This window comes from Aegilops tauschii, chromosome 7 (assembly GCF_002575655.3).
Source record: "Aegilops tauschii subsp. strangulata cultivar AL8/78 chromosome 7, Aet v6.0, whole genome shotgun sequence".
Taxonomy (NCBI): domain Eukaryota; kingdom Viridiplantae; phylum Streptophyta; class Magnoliopsida; order Poales; family Poaceae; genus Aegilops; species Aegilops tauschii.
The window spans coordinates 458,166,282-458,184,785 of NC_053041.3; positions in this window are offsets into that span (position 1 = coordinate 458,166,282).

An 18,504-nucleotide genomic window follows, 5' to 3' on the forward strand; every position below is an offset into this window, starting at 1 on the left:
TTATTTATCATCAACATATTTTACTGATAGCATGCGAACCCTTACTTAACCTGATGACTAACTACCTTATATGTGTTGCAGGGAAACAATGGGAAGCACCGAGGTTTACAAGATGGTACTAACTATTATACCTTGCCTTTTTGTATTCCTTTGCCCCATTTCAAATATAGAGAAGATATTTATGCACATCCTTGTTTTCAGGCTTCACTGATGTTACCTCTCAAACCACCTCTATGGTCAGGAGGCGAGGAAAGTTTTCATACAACACCCACAGTTCAATATTGAAGTGTTCCTGAAGAGGTCTAAGGATGGACGGTCAATCATCCACATGCACTGGCCTAAAGTTGCAAAGACCTTCAACATGAATGAAGGCTCAATATTCGCCTTCTGCTTCAACAGTTTTCCATATGAGATGCATCTCTCTATGTACCGTCTATGATGCTAATTTCGAAAGGTTCTAGATGTTGCATGTGAAACTTGCTGCTGGCGCAGTTGTGTAATGGGGTAGCTGAGTGCTGAAGCTATATCATGTTGTACTCTGATGTATTTCAATTATGAAATCCTGCTTCCTTAATATGGGAATGGAATATATTATGTGCTTAATATGAATGTCAATTATATTAGTAAATGGATTATTAATAATAGGGCAATTAGCCCACTAATTGGCCAATTAGCTTGCTAATTGGGTTTTCCTATTGCAAACAGTTAATGAGAAACCACCGTGGGCGATGACCTCAGGCAACACACACAGTTTATACGAATAAACCGTGTTGGATCAATGAATAATCACACACGACATTCTCGTCAAAACTGTTTGCGTTACGCCACCTTGCGCAAACGTTTTCCTTGTAGTGACTGTGTGGGATGTATATACGAATGGAAATGTTTAGTGGTGACTGACTGTGTGGGATGTACTTAAGACCGGAAATGATTTCGCCTGTATAATTGTATTATTTTTGAGCACTACTGTACGTATTTCTGTATTTGAGTGCTCGCCGGTCGCACATGACCTCATTTTGCCGAGCGTGTGTGCCAGGAGGGCATATCCCCAACGGTTTCTGGGTCGTGTGGGAAGGACCCCCCTATCGCCCACACTCACTTGGCGACGGTTCCGAATGCCGTCGCGGAAAGGGGTTAAAAACCGTTTGTTTAGGACCGACGCGCACCAGTGCTAGTTTTAAAAAATAGGTTATTGCGGCCAAACCGCGGAAAAAGAACTGCACTGACTACAAGCATACAAATAAACAAGACAACAAGGAAATAAATAAGCAAGCAACTTACGCTAGGCTATCACGACTATTACACATATTACATCCACTGGGCATCAATGTTCGCCACCAGTGCAAATATAACATATCATATACACTGGTTGTCAAAGTTGGCGACCAGTGCAAATAAACGCCGCAGCAAAACAAGTCCAAAACTGAAACTTCAGAAGATCTCAAGAAACAATATCCTGGGTACCCATAATGCTGGCAAGATGCTTAGCAAGCTTATTAACTTTCTCTTGTTTGGCGCTTAAATCCTCAAGCGCTTGCTGTTGCACTAGAAAGTATGCATCTGAATTCTGCAGGGACTTCCTCAGTCCTTCAGCTTCCTGTCGCAGCACATCTGATCGATGTCTTTCAACTTGAAGTTGAGACTCAAGAAGACGAAATGATTTAGGCAACGAGTTCGAAGAGCTTGTGCCAGCAGTAGTGGCCAGTAACTCGAACACTACATCAAGACAGGACTTTTGGGTTCTCTCACTATCGTCAAGATAGTTTTTACCAGCTTTCTTGGAGACCAACAGGGATGTCTCACTATCTTGAACCTTATCTGCATTACTTCCTTTACCATTGCATAACGGGGTACTGTTCTCCAATATTTTGTCCTCATTCTAAAAGAGAAACAAGCAGACACATCACAGGTTTACCATGTTGTATATGAAACTCATTTTGGTAAATTAGTTTAGTAGTAAAGTGGACAGGATAACAACATGAAACAAACATATATCTATGTACCATGGTCACTTTATGGTCTATATCATTCTAGTTTTTGTTGCCAAATCAAGATAGAGACACAGTTCAAATAATATTTGTTCAAGACAAAGCAGAATAGACAGAATATAAGTGTGGGAAACTATAGAGCAATAACAACACTTGTAATGTGCATGACATGAGAACATAACTGTTTATTCAATTGAAACTGAAATCAACATAGAGCAAGTTACAACAGCAAACCAGTTAAAGAAACAGGTTTAAAACATACCTGTTGCACCATTGGAGTTTCAATTCCATCCTTCAAATTTGTAAATAGTTGGTATGAGTAAATACAGTGATGCAAGAGCAAAGGAGTATGAACCATAGATACAGAACCTGACCTGAGAACAATTCTTCTTCTCCTTTAAGCGTTGAGTTAGGATTCAGAGTGGTGGTCCTCATGCTTTGGGCACTGCAGTTCCCTTACTAACTGATCATGTTTGGGTGCTCTGTGGTGGAGACAGTGTTGTGTCAATTGGAACTGGGTTACTATCTGCTGGGGTTGGGGTTACAAGGGGAGTAGCTGGTTCTCTGTCCAACTGGGTAGGGGTACAATCTGCGAGAGTCTGGGTTATGTGTGGTGGGGCTGGTTCTTGGGCAAGTACAACCGTGGTTCTATCTGCATCAACTGGTAGCACTATCTTTTCTGAAGACCGTGTTGTTAGTCCTTTAGATACTGCCATCACCCTCTCCAATTCAAATGGCTGATAAACAAGAAAAGTAATTGAATGTACAGACATTGTATGATAAGACAGGTGCAATGGATAGTGGGGAATGAAGGAGGGCATGAAATAATTCACATTTATGTTGTCTAACCAAACAGGATAGCATGACACAATTTCACATATATGATGGCTAACTAAACAGGATAGCATGACACAATTTCACATTATGATGGCGAACTAAAAAAGATGGAAAGACAGAGTTCAAAATGTGATGACTATGTAAATAGGATGACATGATATAACTATATAATGTGTTTATTAAATAGGTTGGCATGCCATAATTCACATACATGCCGCCTATGGAAGCAAGATAGCATGATATAATTCGCGGATAGAATGACATAATTCAAAATATGATGACTGTAAACACTAAACATGATGAGATGATATAACTATATGATGTCTTTATTAAATGGGTTGCCATGCCATAATTCAGATACATGCTGTGTATGTAAACATAATGGCATGATATAATTCAAATATACGATTTATGTAGTAAGCAAGTAAGCAGATGGCAATCCATATATGATGTAAAAACTAAGCAATGCAAGACAACATGCATGACATGGGTAATATAACCCTGCCAAGTTTGAGCATAGACCTCAGGGGGAAATAGGACTGGTCATCAGTCTCTGAATCCTCGTCTGAGGAGCTCTCTATAACCAGCAAGATGTCTGCTTCAGCAAGTAGCATTGTCTGCTCTGAATACCTTGTTTTCACTCCAGATACTTCCATCACCGCTTCAAATGGCTGATGCACAGGAAGAGTAGTTGAATATACAAATGTTGTCGACAAATGGAACACGTAATACAAAAAAATGATAGCATGATATAATTCACATACATGATGATTGGCTAAACAACATGTCATTGGATAATTCACATATATAATGCCTTTGCAACAAGATAGCATTGCATAATTCACATATATAATGTCTTGCAACAAGATGGCAATGCATAATTCACATATATGGCAATTAGACACTAAACAGGTGGCATTCACACAAAGCATGTCTAAACTAATCAAATGACATAGCAATGCAAGACACCATATGCACGATATGAGCAACATAACCTTGCCAAGTTAGAGCATACACCTTGGGGGGGGGATATGACTGGTCGTCTGTCTCTGAATCCTCCTCTGAGGAGCTATCCGTAACCAGCGAGATATGCGCTTTGTCAGATAGCATAGTCTGCTCTGAAGACCTTGTTTTCACTCTAGAATTTTCCATCACCGTGTCAAATGGCTGATGCACATGAAGAGTAGTTGAATGTACTAACATTTTTGACAAATGTAATACGTAATGAAAAAAAGGATGCCTGATATAATTCACATATAAGATGACTGGATAAGCAGGATGGGATAGCAAAATTCACATATATGATGCCTGGCTAAACAAGATGGCGTTGCATAATTCACATAAATGATGAATAAACTAAACAGATGGCATTCACACAAAGCGTGTCTAAACTAAGCAGATGACATATTTGATATATAAAGTAAGCAATGCAAGGCACCATATGCATGATATAACCAACATCAGCATGCCAAGTTAGAGCGAAGACCTCAGGGGGTAAATAGGAGTGGTCTTCTCCTTCTGAATCCCGCTTAGAACAGATATCTTCCTCTCGATTACAATCCGAAATGGGTGGAGGGGGGCTGCCTTTGCGCCTACCATGGAGCGACGTCTGCATGAAATTTTATTTCCACGCAAGGCTCGTCTCTTTTGCTCTACATGTTCAGTTCCATTATGTACAATAACTGACATGCACAGGAATAAAACATAGTGAGATTATGTAAGGAGTGCATGCAGAAATCCAGAGTGATGGTAGCAACCTGTGGATAGACCCAAAACCAATGATAGCCGGCAGATAATGGCTTCAGTTAAAAAATACAGATAATGGCTTCTTTGCTATTTGTTTCCCACCCAACATGAAACTCATAGTAGACACCAGAGATTAACCAGATAGTAGATAGATACTATTGATTGCGACCCCGATATGTACCCCACAACCATTTAAAAACTCAAGTTTGACCATTAGTTTGGAGCTGACTCAGAGTCTAATCGGTGAACAGGACGATAAAGTAGCATGTAATGTTAAGCGATGCATAACGTAAGCAGACACGAAAGAGTGCGACCTCTCTTGCGGACCCGTGTAGTCCTCGAGGTCATCTGCTCGGTTGATGATGGTAATGCAGTTGTCATGGCTGCCAGTGGCGTGGAAGAAGATCTGAGGCGACGAAGGACAGTCTGGAGGTCGGATCCCTACTGTGCTGGACCCTTCTGTCATTGGAGCAGCTGAGCTAGGGTGGACGACTGTAACGCCCACGATGCGGCTATATCTCCCACGTGTCGAGGCACGACTTAGAGGCATAACCGCATTGTGGTATTGTCGCAAGAAGGGTTATCTTCACACAATCCCATGTAATGAACAAGAAAGGGATAACGAGAATTGGCTTACAATCGCCACTTCACACAATACATAAATTAATTCATACATCATCCAAAATCCACACATAGACCGACTACGGTCAAATCCAAATGAAAATAAGATAACCCCAAATGCTAGATCCCCGATCGTCCCAACTGGGCTCCACTACTGATCATCAGGAAAAGAAACATAGTAACGACCACGTTCCTCGTCGAACTCCCACTTGAGCTCGGTTGCGTCACCTGCACTGGCATCGTCGGCACCTGCAACTGTTTTGGTAGAATCTGTGAGTCACGAGGACTCAACAATCTCACACCCGCGCGATCAAGACTATTTAAGCTTATAGGAAAGGATGGTGTAATGAGGTGGAGCTGCAGCAAGCACTAAGCATATATGGTGGCTAACATACGCAAATGAGAGCGAGAAGAGAAGCAACGCAATGGTCGCGAAGCTAGAAATGATCAAGAAGTGATTCTGAAGCTACTTACGTTCATGCATAACTCAAACTGTGTTCACTTCCCGGACTCCGCCGAGAAGAGACCATCACGGCTACACACATGGTTGATGTATTTTAATTAAGTCAAGTGACAAGTTCTCTACAACCGGACATTAACAAATTCCCATCTGCCTCATAACCGCGGGCACGGCTTTCGAAAGATAATACCCTGCAGGGGTGTCCCAACTTAGCCCATTATAAGCTCTCACGGTCAACGAAGGATAAACCTTCTCCCAGGAAGACCCGATCAGTCTCGGAATCCCGGTTTACAAGACATTTCGACAATGGTAAAACAAGACCAGCAAAGCCACCCGAATGTGCCGACAAATCCCGATAGGAGCTGCACATATCTCGTTCTCAGGGCACACCGGATGGGCAAGACGTCGGGTTGGCATAGACCCTGGTTGCCCAGGGGGCGCCGGACATCGCCCAGTTTGGGCCAGCACTCGAAGAAGCACTGGTCCGGGGGTTTAAATAAAGATGACCCTCGGGCTCGCGAAAACCCACGGGAAAAAGGCTTAGGTGGCAAATGGTAAAACCAAGGTTGGGCCTTGCTGGAGGAGTTTTATTCAAGGCGAACTGGCAAGGGGGTCCCATAAATCACCCAACCGTGTAAGGAACGCAAACTCAAGGAACATAATACCGGTATGACGGAAACTAGGGCGGCAAGAGTGGAACAAAACACTAGGCATAAGGACGAGCCTTCCACCCTTTACCAATATATAGATGCATTAATTAAAATAAGAGATATTTTGATATTCCAAAAAATATCCATGTTCCAACATGGAACCAACTTCAACTTCACCGGCAACTAGCAACGCTATAAGAAGGGCTGAGCCAAACCGGTAACTTAGCCAAACAACGGTTTGCTAGGAAAGGATGGTTAGCGGCTTGACATGGCAATATGGGAGGCATGATATAGCAAGTGGTAGGTAGCGCGGCATAGCAATAGAACGAACAACTAGCAAAGCAAAGATAGAAGTGATTTCGAGGGTATGGTCATCTTGCCTGCAAGGTTCTCAGAGTTGTCGAAAGCTTGATCCTCGTAAGCGTACTCAACAGGTTCCTCGTTCACGAACTTGTCTCCCGGCTCTACCCACAGCAAGAACACAAGCAATGGAACCACAATCAATCACGGAAAAGCACAAGCAACATGATGCAATACATGAATGATATGTGAGATATGATATGTGATGCGTATGCGTGCTCCGGAGGAAAAAGCATGAACAAGGTAGTAACTTGGCAAACCAAGTATGCCACTGGAAAGATGAGATGATTTCGGTCGAAATCGATATAAAGATCACCGGAAACGGATGCACGGTTTGCAAATGGCAAGCAAAACAAGAATGACACGATTCTGCGATTAACAACATGATAGCACTTAGAATACAACAAGTAACTATGCTACATCACCCCAACATAGCAACAAAGCATACGAAAGTAATCTACAGGAGATGCTTGACAAAAGATGAACACTGAGCTACGGCTATATCACCCCATGACAGGTTGAAACAAGCATGGCAAAAGTGCAAAAGAAATCAGGTTCACAGACTTAGTGAAAATACTGAACATGGCTGAAACAGCATCAGGTAGCAATGTTCAGAGCAAGCAATCAACATGCTACAGGAACTTAAGATAACAAAACAAGGCATGACATGAATCTCCTAAATACATAGAACAAAAGTCCCATACTGACCATGAGCCAAAAAGGATCAGAAGATATGATGGCACCCATGTAAACATAGCAAGTTTCGTTAACAGGTTTCAGACTTAGCAGAAAACAGAGCATGGCAGTAAACAGAATTATGAAGGCATCTTGGTGAGCTTGATTCACTCATCACAAAGCAACTCATGACAAAACAAGCATACCTACAGTAAGATGGCATGTTTATGAAGCTAACCATGGCAAGAGCAAGTTCATAGCATGTATGGATCAACTACAACAACCTTAACAAAATTGAATATCATGTTAACAATCTGCCAGGAATATTTTATAGCAAAAATAGAGCAAGATTAAGACATGCTATGGCACTCCATAATTGCAAACAGGGGCATTGATGGATAGAGAACAACTATATCTACAAAACATCCTTACTGAACATACCCAAAAGAAGCATGGATCTCACTGTAGGCACATGGATACATGACAACAAAATAGCAGCAGTAACAGACTTGGTGAAAATCCAAGTCCCTGAAAACAGAAACATCACGAAGCCTAGTTTGCATGCTTGTGCTAGTCACCACATAGATCACAAAAATACATGGCATACACCTCTGTAAAGATGGAATGGCATAGATCAAAACACATGTAGAGCTCATACTCATAAGATGCAGACATCAAATGCAACAAAAATAACAAAACATCAAGTTCTGATAAGTAACAGCAGTAAATATCATATAGCACTCTTGCACCAGAGATTTGTGCATCCAGATGGACTCAAACGAGCATGGCACAATGGAACAAAATGAAGAGCATCTCGAGGCGAACATTCTGATATACCATGCATGCAAAAAGGAGCAGTATGTAATGAGATATGATGTGATGAATATAAGCACATAATGCAATATTTTCAGAACTTAGAGAATTTCGGGGGCGGGGGGAAGAAAGTCAACCGTGCGGTGGATCTGGATTGGGGCGCACGGACGCCGAGGCAGCGGCCCGCCGGAGTTTCGGGCGAGGGAGGAGGAGGAGGCGCCGGCGGGGACGCGGCCGGAGTGGCGCGGGGACGGGCGCGGCGGCGCGGTCGTCGGCGAGGCGCGCCGGTGACGGACGCGAGCGGACGGGCGGAGACGGGCGGTGGCGCGGTTGGCCGGCCGGCGGGGACGCGCTCGGGCGGCGCTCGCCGGCGGGAGGACGAGGGCGGCGCGCGGGCGCGCTGGAGGAGGAGGCGCGCGCGGGGCGGCGGCGGCTCGGGCCGCGGGGGCCAGATGCGGGCCTCGCGGGCCGGCGGCGTACGGGCGGCGGGGCGCCACGTGTCGGCCCCTGACTGGCTGCGGGCGGCGGCGGCGGCTGGTTCGTCCGGCGCCGGGCGGACGTGTCCGGCGCGCGGAGGGAGCGTGGCTAGGGTTTGGACCCGGATTTCGGAGGGGGAGGTGTTTATATAGGCATAGGGAGCTAGGAGAGTCCAAATGAGGCACGGTTTTCGCCCACACGATCGTGATCGAACGACCGAGAGCATGGAAGGGACTTAGAGGGGTTATTGGACTGTTTGGAGGGGGGTTTTGCTGCAACACACAAAAGGACTTTTGCGGTTACCCGGTTAACCGTTGGAGCACCGAACGACCTCCAAATGGAACGAAACTTGACAGGTGGTCTACCGGTGGTATACCAAGGCCACTTGAAAAACCTCGGTCCATTCCGAGAACGTTTAACACCCGCTCACGAAAAGAAACAAAAGGGGTGCGCCGGTGCACGTGGGAGTGCCGGATTGCAAAACGGACAACGGGGAAAATGCTCGGATGCAAGAGACGAACACGTATGCAAATGAGATGCACATGATGACATGATATGAGATGCATGACATGAACAAAATGAAAAACGAAAAACAAAACCCAACCACGGAGGGAATATCATAACACATAGCCGCAAATGGCAAGAGTTGGAGTTACAAATATGGAAAGTTACATCCGGGGTGTTACAACGACGGCGCAGCAGGAGTGGGACAAACCACACAAGGTTTTATTTGACAACTATCTGTAAGAGAAGTAATTCTGTAAGGGCTCATTTGAATTGGAGGATTCTAACAATGCAGTGATAGGAAATACACAGTAATAGAATAGGAATGCACATGCAAAACAGAGAATTTAAAAACACAGGATTTCTGCCAATCTGGGTGTTTGGTTCACAAGAATTGGAAGATCATAGGATGCAAAGAAGCATGGTGAGATTAAGTCAAACCACAAGAAAATGTACGGTTATAATGCTATTATGCTACTATCTCTTAGTATTGTGCTACATGAATAGGAGTTTGAAAAGGAGGACAAGTGGATATTAAAATTCCTAAGTTTTTTCTTTCAAGGAGATACTAAAGGAACAAATCCTACAGTTTTCCTTTGCTCCATTCCTTTGAACCAAATGCATGAATAGTAGTACCATAGGAAACTTTCCAATTCCTATGTTTTCCTTCACTTTTTCTTTCAAGCACTGGCGATTCTAGCAGGCAGGCTTGAGCAAGGAAAAGCCTACACTCAAAAAATGTTTTTGTGCTACTTCTACTACTTTGTACCCAGGCCACTGCCCTACTAGCTCAACTCCCAGGCCCATCGACAAATGCACAGCTCAAACGCGCAGAGATAAATAATGATGGCGTTCAAGAGAGTCCATCACGGATAGCTAAGTTGCCTGGTACCTCACTGCTTGTCATATAGTAGGAGAAACTAATCGTATTTCACGTTACTGCGTGTGCTCAGTGGACAATATATATAACATGTAGAGTAAAAAAGAGACGCAACAAGTGCACAACTTCTTTGGCGAAGCCATGTCGATCTCAGCGTGATTGGGTTGGTCAGTGAGGATGATCCGGCTGACTTGGCTGTCGGAGGAGGGGAAGAAGATCTTAGGCATCTTGAGATGGAGCCCGGGGTACTGCTCCGTTGTGTTGGAGGGTTTCGTCGTTGGAGCAGCTCCGGTGAGTTGTACGACGCCGAGGCTGAAGCAGGATAGGAGAGACAATGTTAACCCGAGTGGAATTCTAATAGCATCTCCAATAGATGACGTAAAATACATAACCAAAAAGTGCTAGATGTAAAATACATCAGCCGCTCATCTCTGAACTTAATTGTCGAAACCGAATTTAACTGTCAAAACTGAACTTAACTGTCGAAAATGAATTTTGCTGTCGAAACTGAATGCACTAGTAGCAGAAAAGCAGTAGCAGCAGCAGCACGTGCGAGAGCCGGGGCAGCTGGTCGTGTAGCGGCATCAGGTGAGGCTACACGTCTGTCAACTGACTTTTTCATCTCTAGTCAGTCGATTTTCCAGCCGTTGGATACGAAATCAAGGGCCTGCAGTTCATCTTCAACCTCCACCCCTTGAGCCGCCAGCCACCACAGGCCAAACAGCCGCCCCCCGCCACCCGCGGCCGGCGGTGCGCCGCCCCGCCCGCTCCAAAACCACTCCCCACCGCCGGTCCGCCGTCGCCCGGACCAACCCTCTAGCCCCCCCGTGCCGAGCTTTTTCTCCGGCGATCCCCACACCACCGCCCCACCACCGCCGGCGACCACCGCCCCCACCCTGAACCGTAAGATAGATAGTGGGGTACCACTCCGGTGAGCCCCCCTCCCCACTGTGGCTAGTTCTTCCTTAACTCCGGCGAGGCCCCCCACCCCCTGAAAATCGACTGACCCGAAAGTCGATTCAGTCGACTGAAGTGTAGCTAAATCGAAGCAGCATCACAAGCAAGAGCAAGAGCGAGAGCAGCAGCGCGAGCAAGGGCAAGAGCAATAGCAAGAGCAGGCCAAACAAGGGACCGAGAGCAAGAGCAGAGCAGCAGCGCGAGCGAGAGCTAAAGCAGCAGCAGCTCCTACTGATGTGGACGTCGCCGCCGAGGGAGCGACGCCGTGGAGGAAGTGGCCGGTGACGCCGCCGTGGATGGAGCCGTGCCGTGTCGGCTCGGGACCGAGCGCCGGCAGCACCATGAGATCAAATCAAGAAGAAAATGTGGCGATTGTGTACAACCTCTTTGGTGGCGCTGATTAGGCCTCAGCCTCATCCGAGGAAACGGTGATGATGATGCTCTTCCGGTGGTGTGGGAATGGAGGTGGCGCGAAAGACGAGGGGAACGTCGGGGCAGCTCCTTGGAGGTGGAGGACGGGGTGGCTGAACCAGCGGGATGACGAGATCGACGATGGATCCTCATCCGGTACGGTGGATGAGGGACGTCGAGGTGTTGCTGTGGACGTCGTCGTCGGGGAAGAGGCTTCGGCCGGGTGGCGGACGGAGGAGGGCGTGTGGCTTCACGGGTTTTCGCGGCCTCTGTGTACGAATGGGTGGGTGGATGGGATGGGAGTGGGGAACCATGGCTTAGGGGCGCGCTTGTCCGAAATTTGGGGTAAGTTACGGAAGTACCCCCACCAATTTGAGCTAGGTGGTTCTTTCGGTTCAGGGGTATCACAGGCATTTCGCGTGTCGGGATTTCACATGAGGTGGGAGTTTTTGCGCGCGTTGTAATTTTGGAATAGCAAGGCGCGGGTTGAGATGGAGGGAGTTGTCAGAGCACAACGAGACAAAGATATATCTTAAATATTTCGGGAAAACAAGGCGCAGGTTGAAATTTCCGAACAAGCCTAACGTGTACTGTACCAAATCAATTCGCACTTCTGTCGACGAAAAAACCAAAAGAAATCAATTCGCAGCATACAAGAGAGTCTAGTCCCATGTACTGTACCAAATCAATTCGCACTACAAATGTCATTCAAAACTTTGAATTCATGTTATGTTCAATTAAAATATTTTGCTACGTGTATAATGCATGAACGTTTTAGTGCATTCCAAACCTATATACTATCGCTTCAATATGAACCAAATTTGAATTCGTTTCTCTATTTGAATAAGATCTACAATAATGATTGTTGTGAAGTCAAACCATTTGAATTCATTTCTCTATTTTAATAAGATCTACAATCATCATTATTGTCAAGTTAAACCATTGTTAGTGTATTATCTTCACAACACACCACATGATTACTCTCGAGTTAGATATGAACTATTTGTACTATATGAACTCAAACTCGATTTTTTGAATCCACTTTATGTTGTTTTCAAATCACAGTACATTTCAAGCTCTAGCTAGATCTTCATAATCTAAACCATGTCTCATATGTATAATGTGTTTATCACATAATGTATGGTGCCCCGCCCCCTACGCCTAAGTATTTAGATGTGAGTTGCAAACACCACGCATTACCACAGATTCAAATAAAATGTGAGATTGTTCGATATATAGTATTGTTTAGACTGTTCGATATTTAGTTGTAAGCTGCAAACGCTACACATTATCACAAATTCAAATAAAATGTGAGATTGTTTGATGTATAGTATGGTTTAGATTGTTTGACATTTAGCTGTGAGTTGCAAACGCCATGCATTATCACATTATGTTATAACATGTGCAAAACCACAGCACGCGTATCACCGCTATATTCATGCATGCATATATGTTTATAACACTATGATCTCCTATTCAAATATATGAATCCACTTTCATATCAAATTATGATCTTTGTTAGTCTCTTACACCCACACAATCCTTTAACCTTTGTAGCTAGCACTAACTTTCTCTCGTGCACGCACACGCCCTCCTGGCCCCCCTCCCTTAGCATTCTATCCGTCGCGCACATTCATTTCTTTTCTTTAGGTCATTCTCCCACAGTCTCCACAACTCCTTTCCGACACACACTGATGGATAAACCTCTGCAGTGATGTCTGCCTACAACATACACACGCACCTTCCATCTCCTCCTTTCTGTGTCCATGCCTCGTGTCTCTCATACGGTCCCACACACGTGTAAACTCTCGCCCCTCTTTTCATCGATCTCACAACCGCACACTCCTCCCCCTATCTAGCTAGTAGCTCGGCCTCTCGCACCACCTCCTATAGCTCCATTCTCTCTGTCTATCCGTCTCGCTGGGCCTTATTTGCCTCTAACAAATGGATGTACACCGACCGATCTCCCACTATACATATAGCTAGCTAGGTCCTTATAACTCATTTTTTCCCACGCGTCGATCGATCTACCTCATTAGTTATGTCTCTCCCTTCCCCCGACAAACAACAATTGATCTACCGATCTAGTTAGGTTTGCTTACCAAACACATGGTTCCCCTTCATCATCCATGCATGCGTCCTGACAGATCTATCACACATAGGCACACATAGAAACACCCACCACTCTTATTGATAATATTGCAGTTCTACCCTTAGTTTGTCTAGTAGGCCTCTCCCACCATCTTCGAGAAGCAACTCCATCACCCATCCAACACTCTACCCCTCTCCCTCTCTCTCTCCCTCTCTCCTCTCCCTCTCTCCTCTCTCTCTCTCTCTCTATCCCAACCTATTTCCCGTCCTTCAGTTATGTATGGATGTCGACCTCTCTCCCTCAAGACATAGCTGGGTCTCTCCTTCTCAACACATATACGAGTCGTTCTACCTCTCTAGTTAGGCCTCTGCCCCCCTCCCCCCACACACACCGATACATCGAGTGCTCTAGTCTTGTCTCCCTGCCACACAAAAACTTGCCCTGTGCCCTCTGACGTTCCGGTAGGCCAGTCACCCTATATCTTTGACTTGCACACACACAATTTTGATGGCTCTCTTCATCGATCTCGCACCCACCCACTTAATCCTCTCTTCGGCTCTATCGAGATATATGACCCCTCCCTCTCTTCTCGTGGATCGCCCCCTCTATATATGATATGGATAGGCTATTTCACACACATCGCATGCAAAATTTTGTTTGAGATGTCATCGACACATATTCCCACAGATACATTCATGAAATCACCCCCAAAACAAAAAAACACTCACGAACGCACACACCATCTTTCTAGGTTTGTATCCCTCACACACACCCACGTAGGTGCGGGACGTGCACGAAGAGAAGAGGTGCACGCATGGCGCACGTACTCCCATCTCTTTCCCAACCACACCCGCGCGGGTACACAGTGGAGCTCATTTCTGTACGAAAAGGCAGCCCACGTGGTAATTTGACACGTGTACTGGTTGTCCACTTGATGGAGGATCGTCTACCACGGGTGGGCAAACAAATTGCGACTTGACGCATTATGTTAAAAAAGAGGCAAACCATGTGGGGCCTACCTTAGAGGAAAGGTTCTATACACTCGAGATGCTCTGTACGTATTACTTTTGATGTGTCCCATCAACTCGCAGAACGAGGAGAAGCTTGCTTACTACGCCATCTCCCCCGCCCACGGGCGCGGTGGCTCGCAGGACGAGGTGAAGCTTGATTACTACTACTCATTGTATATTGGTTTATTAGTCCCGATTGTATATTGTGTCAAATTTTGACTATAGATTGAACTAAGAAAACATTCGTGCATGTTACCAAAATTAGATAATTGAAAACTACGTTGAAATACGAATCCAATGATATAATTTTTGTTGACATGCATTAACATTTTGTTAGCTAAATATTTGGTAAAAATTTGGCACAAACTACAAAGGTTACCTATAAACCAGGACGGAGGTAGTAGTACTACGCCTTACGCCCGCTCCCTCGCCCATGCGTGCGGTGGCTCTCAGGACGAGGAGAAAATTTTACTACTCCCTCCGTTTACTCCTCGTCCCTACCTTGGTTAGAGAGATTATCATATTGTTTGGAATATATGTCCTTAGATTTCAATATGAACTACTAGTACATACTCCAAACACTGATGTATATAGACGTATTTTAGAGTGTAGATTCACTCATTTTTCTCCGTATGTAGTCCATATTGAAACGGACGTAATAGTACGCACTGTCCCTCGCCCCTCGACCCTCGCCCACGTGGTGGACGTGCAACAATTCATTCGGTCTCATATAGCCAAAACGATATTTACTGCAGTACTATTATTGCTTGACTTCCCGAAGAGGCGAAGAGCCAATCGCAAGGTTAATATTTTGGAGATGCCAAGCGCAAGGTTTATAGGAGAACGAGTAGTAGGTGCCGCGTCATTTATAAATAAAGTTTTTTTTCTTCAGTGGCACGTACGCAATATAAATAGGTTCATATGGAGAGAAAAGGAAACCGCTACACTATATACATAGGCAGGACGAGCCTACACGGTTGCTTGCTGGGGTTGCTGTCTTCACACTCTCTGCACAAAATGACTGTGGCCACATCTCTAACATCCCAGCGGACATGGTGGATGCTTAGTGTAGATGCGGTCGCCATCGCCGACGCCGAAAACCCACTGTCGGCATGTCCCGATCAGGGGTCCCCGCCATTCTCTCTCACAAAGCCGGTGAGGTTGCCTTCGTCCCTTGCTCACTGCCGCGACGTGGGCAGTTGCCGCCTCTCGCCGCCCTCCTCTAGGTTGAGCTACGTCCCGACATCCCTCAGGTACAACTCCCTTTACATCCGGCTTGCACCACTGCTCCAGCTGCCCACATCACTCCATGTGGATATTTCTCTACTTCTTTGCCCCGCACATACCTCTACTGGCTTCTACGTACTGTATTTGTGATGAGTTTATGTCTCATCAACTAGCCCCAGTAATCTTATTCTAATCACGCTTCTTCAATTTCTTTGCCACAGGGATGCTCATCTCGATTTTGGTGAAACTGCACAAAATGATCCGATGGTCAAAGGGTTGCAAACTTCAGTTATTCGGAAGGTCCAACGTTGCCAGCAAATTAAAGCCCGGTTAGGGTTTACGGTTCAAGGGCTAGGGACTACGTGGATCATTTTTTTCTTTAGCTGTCTTTGTTCCAAAATAAGTGTCAACTTAGTAGTAGTACAACTTTGTACTAAAGTTTGCACAAAGTTGAGACACTTATTTTGGAACGGAGGGAGTACATATTGGCTATGATCTGTCAATCATTGAGATGCAATAGCATGCATGTTAGTCTCCTTTGTATTTGATGAAATGTTGCAACGGGCAACCTTGGATGCAAGATACATGAAACAGAAGCTGGAAGCTTCATAGCATTGTACAAATTTATCTCGCTGATAAATTATAGTACATACTATACTAGTAGTACAATGTAAAGAGTTAGGTGTCGCACGGTGTCCAGAAAATATGGTGATAATGTGAGGTGGGCCATGTAATCACTGAGCCTGCGTGTTTTCACTGCTCTCGCACTCCTCCGCTGTAAGAATGGAGAAAATTGTAATCTAGTAGTGCCTCCTTTCGCCGAAAACGTGGGACATCCAGCAGTCCTACCACCTCAGTAATAATGACCAATGAGCCGTCAAATGACATAGAGCCAGCAGTAAGTTGGACAGACGAAGCAACCATCACTCTTGAATCCGCTTCTCTCTTCAACGCACGCGCCAGTAAGAGGTCGCGTCCGCTCTGCCCGGGCATGAATGCGGCACCGATTCTTTGGAGCGGCGCTGACCGTTTCGGGCGGGAAGCGTGCGCGGGCGATGGAGGGGCTTTGGGTGGGCCAGGCTGGTCAGGAGAGGGCGTGGCAGCGGTCCGCCTGTCCCGACCGGACGCCCAGAAGAGGATGCACCGACTCTCGTGTAGGAGTAGGTCGATGTGTCGCTCTCTCTAACACACACATGCTGTTAAACACACACGCACACGCACACACAGGTTCATAGAATAGGAATATCGTGCATGTTGCTAGTCCAAGTTACTCACCACTATGACCAGCCTAAGCAATGTAACCAAACGCTCCTTACTCTGCCTTGTTATCTCCCCCGGAAACCCAATGCATGGAGCGCAACTACACGTTGATCAGTCAAGAAATCAAAGTCGGCTTGCATGCGAGTTAATACGTGGCCCTGCATGGTAGCTAAAACGACATCTCTTAGTTGTTGGGATTAATTGTTGCGTTTAGAGACAGAAATCAGGGCTTTGATTGGAGGAAGGACCGGTCAAGTTTCTCCTTCTCCTCCAATCTGCTTGCACCTTGGTCCCGTTGCACCTTCTAACGTGACTTATTACACCTAGATGGAGGGAGTAGTACGAGATACGATGGCACGCTGACTTACGTCGAATACAAGTGCCCAAAATTGTGTGCATGTTATAATAAGGATTCACTTAAAATAGTACGTGAGCGAACAGAGGGATCAATTGGACTGTGTTCACGAGCAGTAGCGAGATGTGTGAGGTAAGATATACCGCTGGCGCTTTTAATTTTTCTTATTAATTTGTTTGTTTCACCCTCTGACTAGTGGGACCCAACGTAGTACGTGGAGAGAGGTAAGGTGACTAAGGCTGCATTATTTCTGTACTACCAACACTGCTTTAAATCCCAAAAGACCTTACCACCAAAGCCACATGACACGATTATGATTTAAATCCCAATGACTCGCACGCAAAAAAAACACGGCATGCTTGTCACACGAATGCAGGAATGTATAGAAGGTTATTTTCCTCTCGTTGAACATAAAGGGAGGGCGGTGTAGCTGGTTAGCCTGTTCGCTCATCAAACTTGAGGTCTCGAGTTGGATAACTACACTTGAGCATAATTTTGTTTTTGTTCGACTTCTTTCTTCCACCCATGAGGATTCACATGACAGAGAGAGAAAGTGATCTGGGGCAGTGCCAGGAGGATTCTTTGACTGGTCAAAATGGATGGATACGGAGCTATACGATCTCGTAGTGACCGTATAATCACCTCATCACGTATACGCTGCAACCTCGTCGCTTGTTTTCTAGGGTTTCCACTCTTCACACTCTCTCTCCAGTATATATATACACGCTGGAGCCTCAGCGCTTGTAGTTGCTCTCTTCACACTCTCTCACCCTGTCTAGATCTAAACAAGACTTCGTTGGCCTCTCTCTCCCCCCTCACTACTGGTCAAAGAGCCGGCAGGATCTGTCCGCCGGGAAGGGAAGGAGGCTTAACGTTGTCGCCGTCCACGAGGCAGGGAATCCACCACCGATGCAACTATTCTCTTTCACCCAACGGCGGCGCGGGAGGGCCTCCGACCCCTTCTTCCTCGCTGTCGTACATAGTATGGGCCGAGCGGCCTCCGGTCGCCCACCGAACCACACCCCAAGAACCTTAAGGTATAATTTACTTATTCCACATGCATTGCTCTAGCTGCATGTGGGCTTTTTCCGCTTCTGCACTCGAATCTAGGTGTTGGATCAAACAGGAAAGTAGTGCGGAAAGTTGTATAGCATGAATCTAGGACGTGGTTCAAAGAGGAA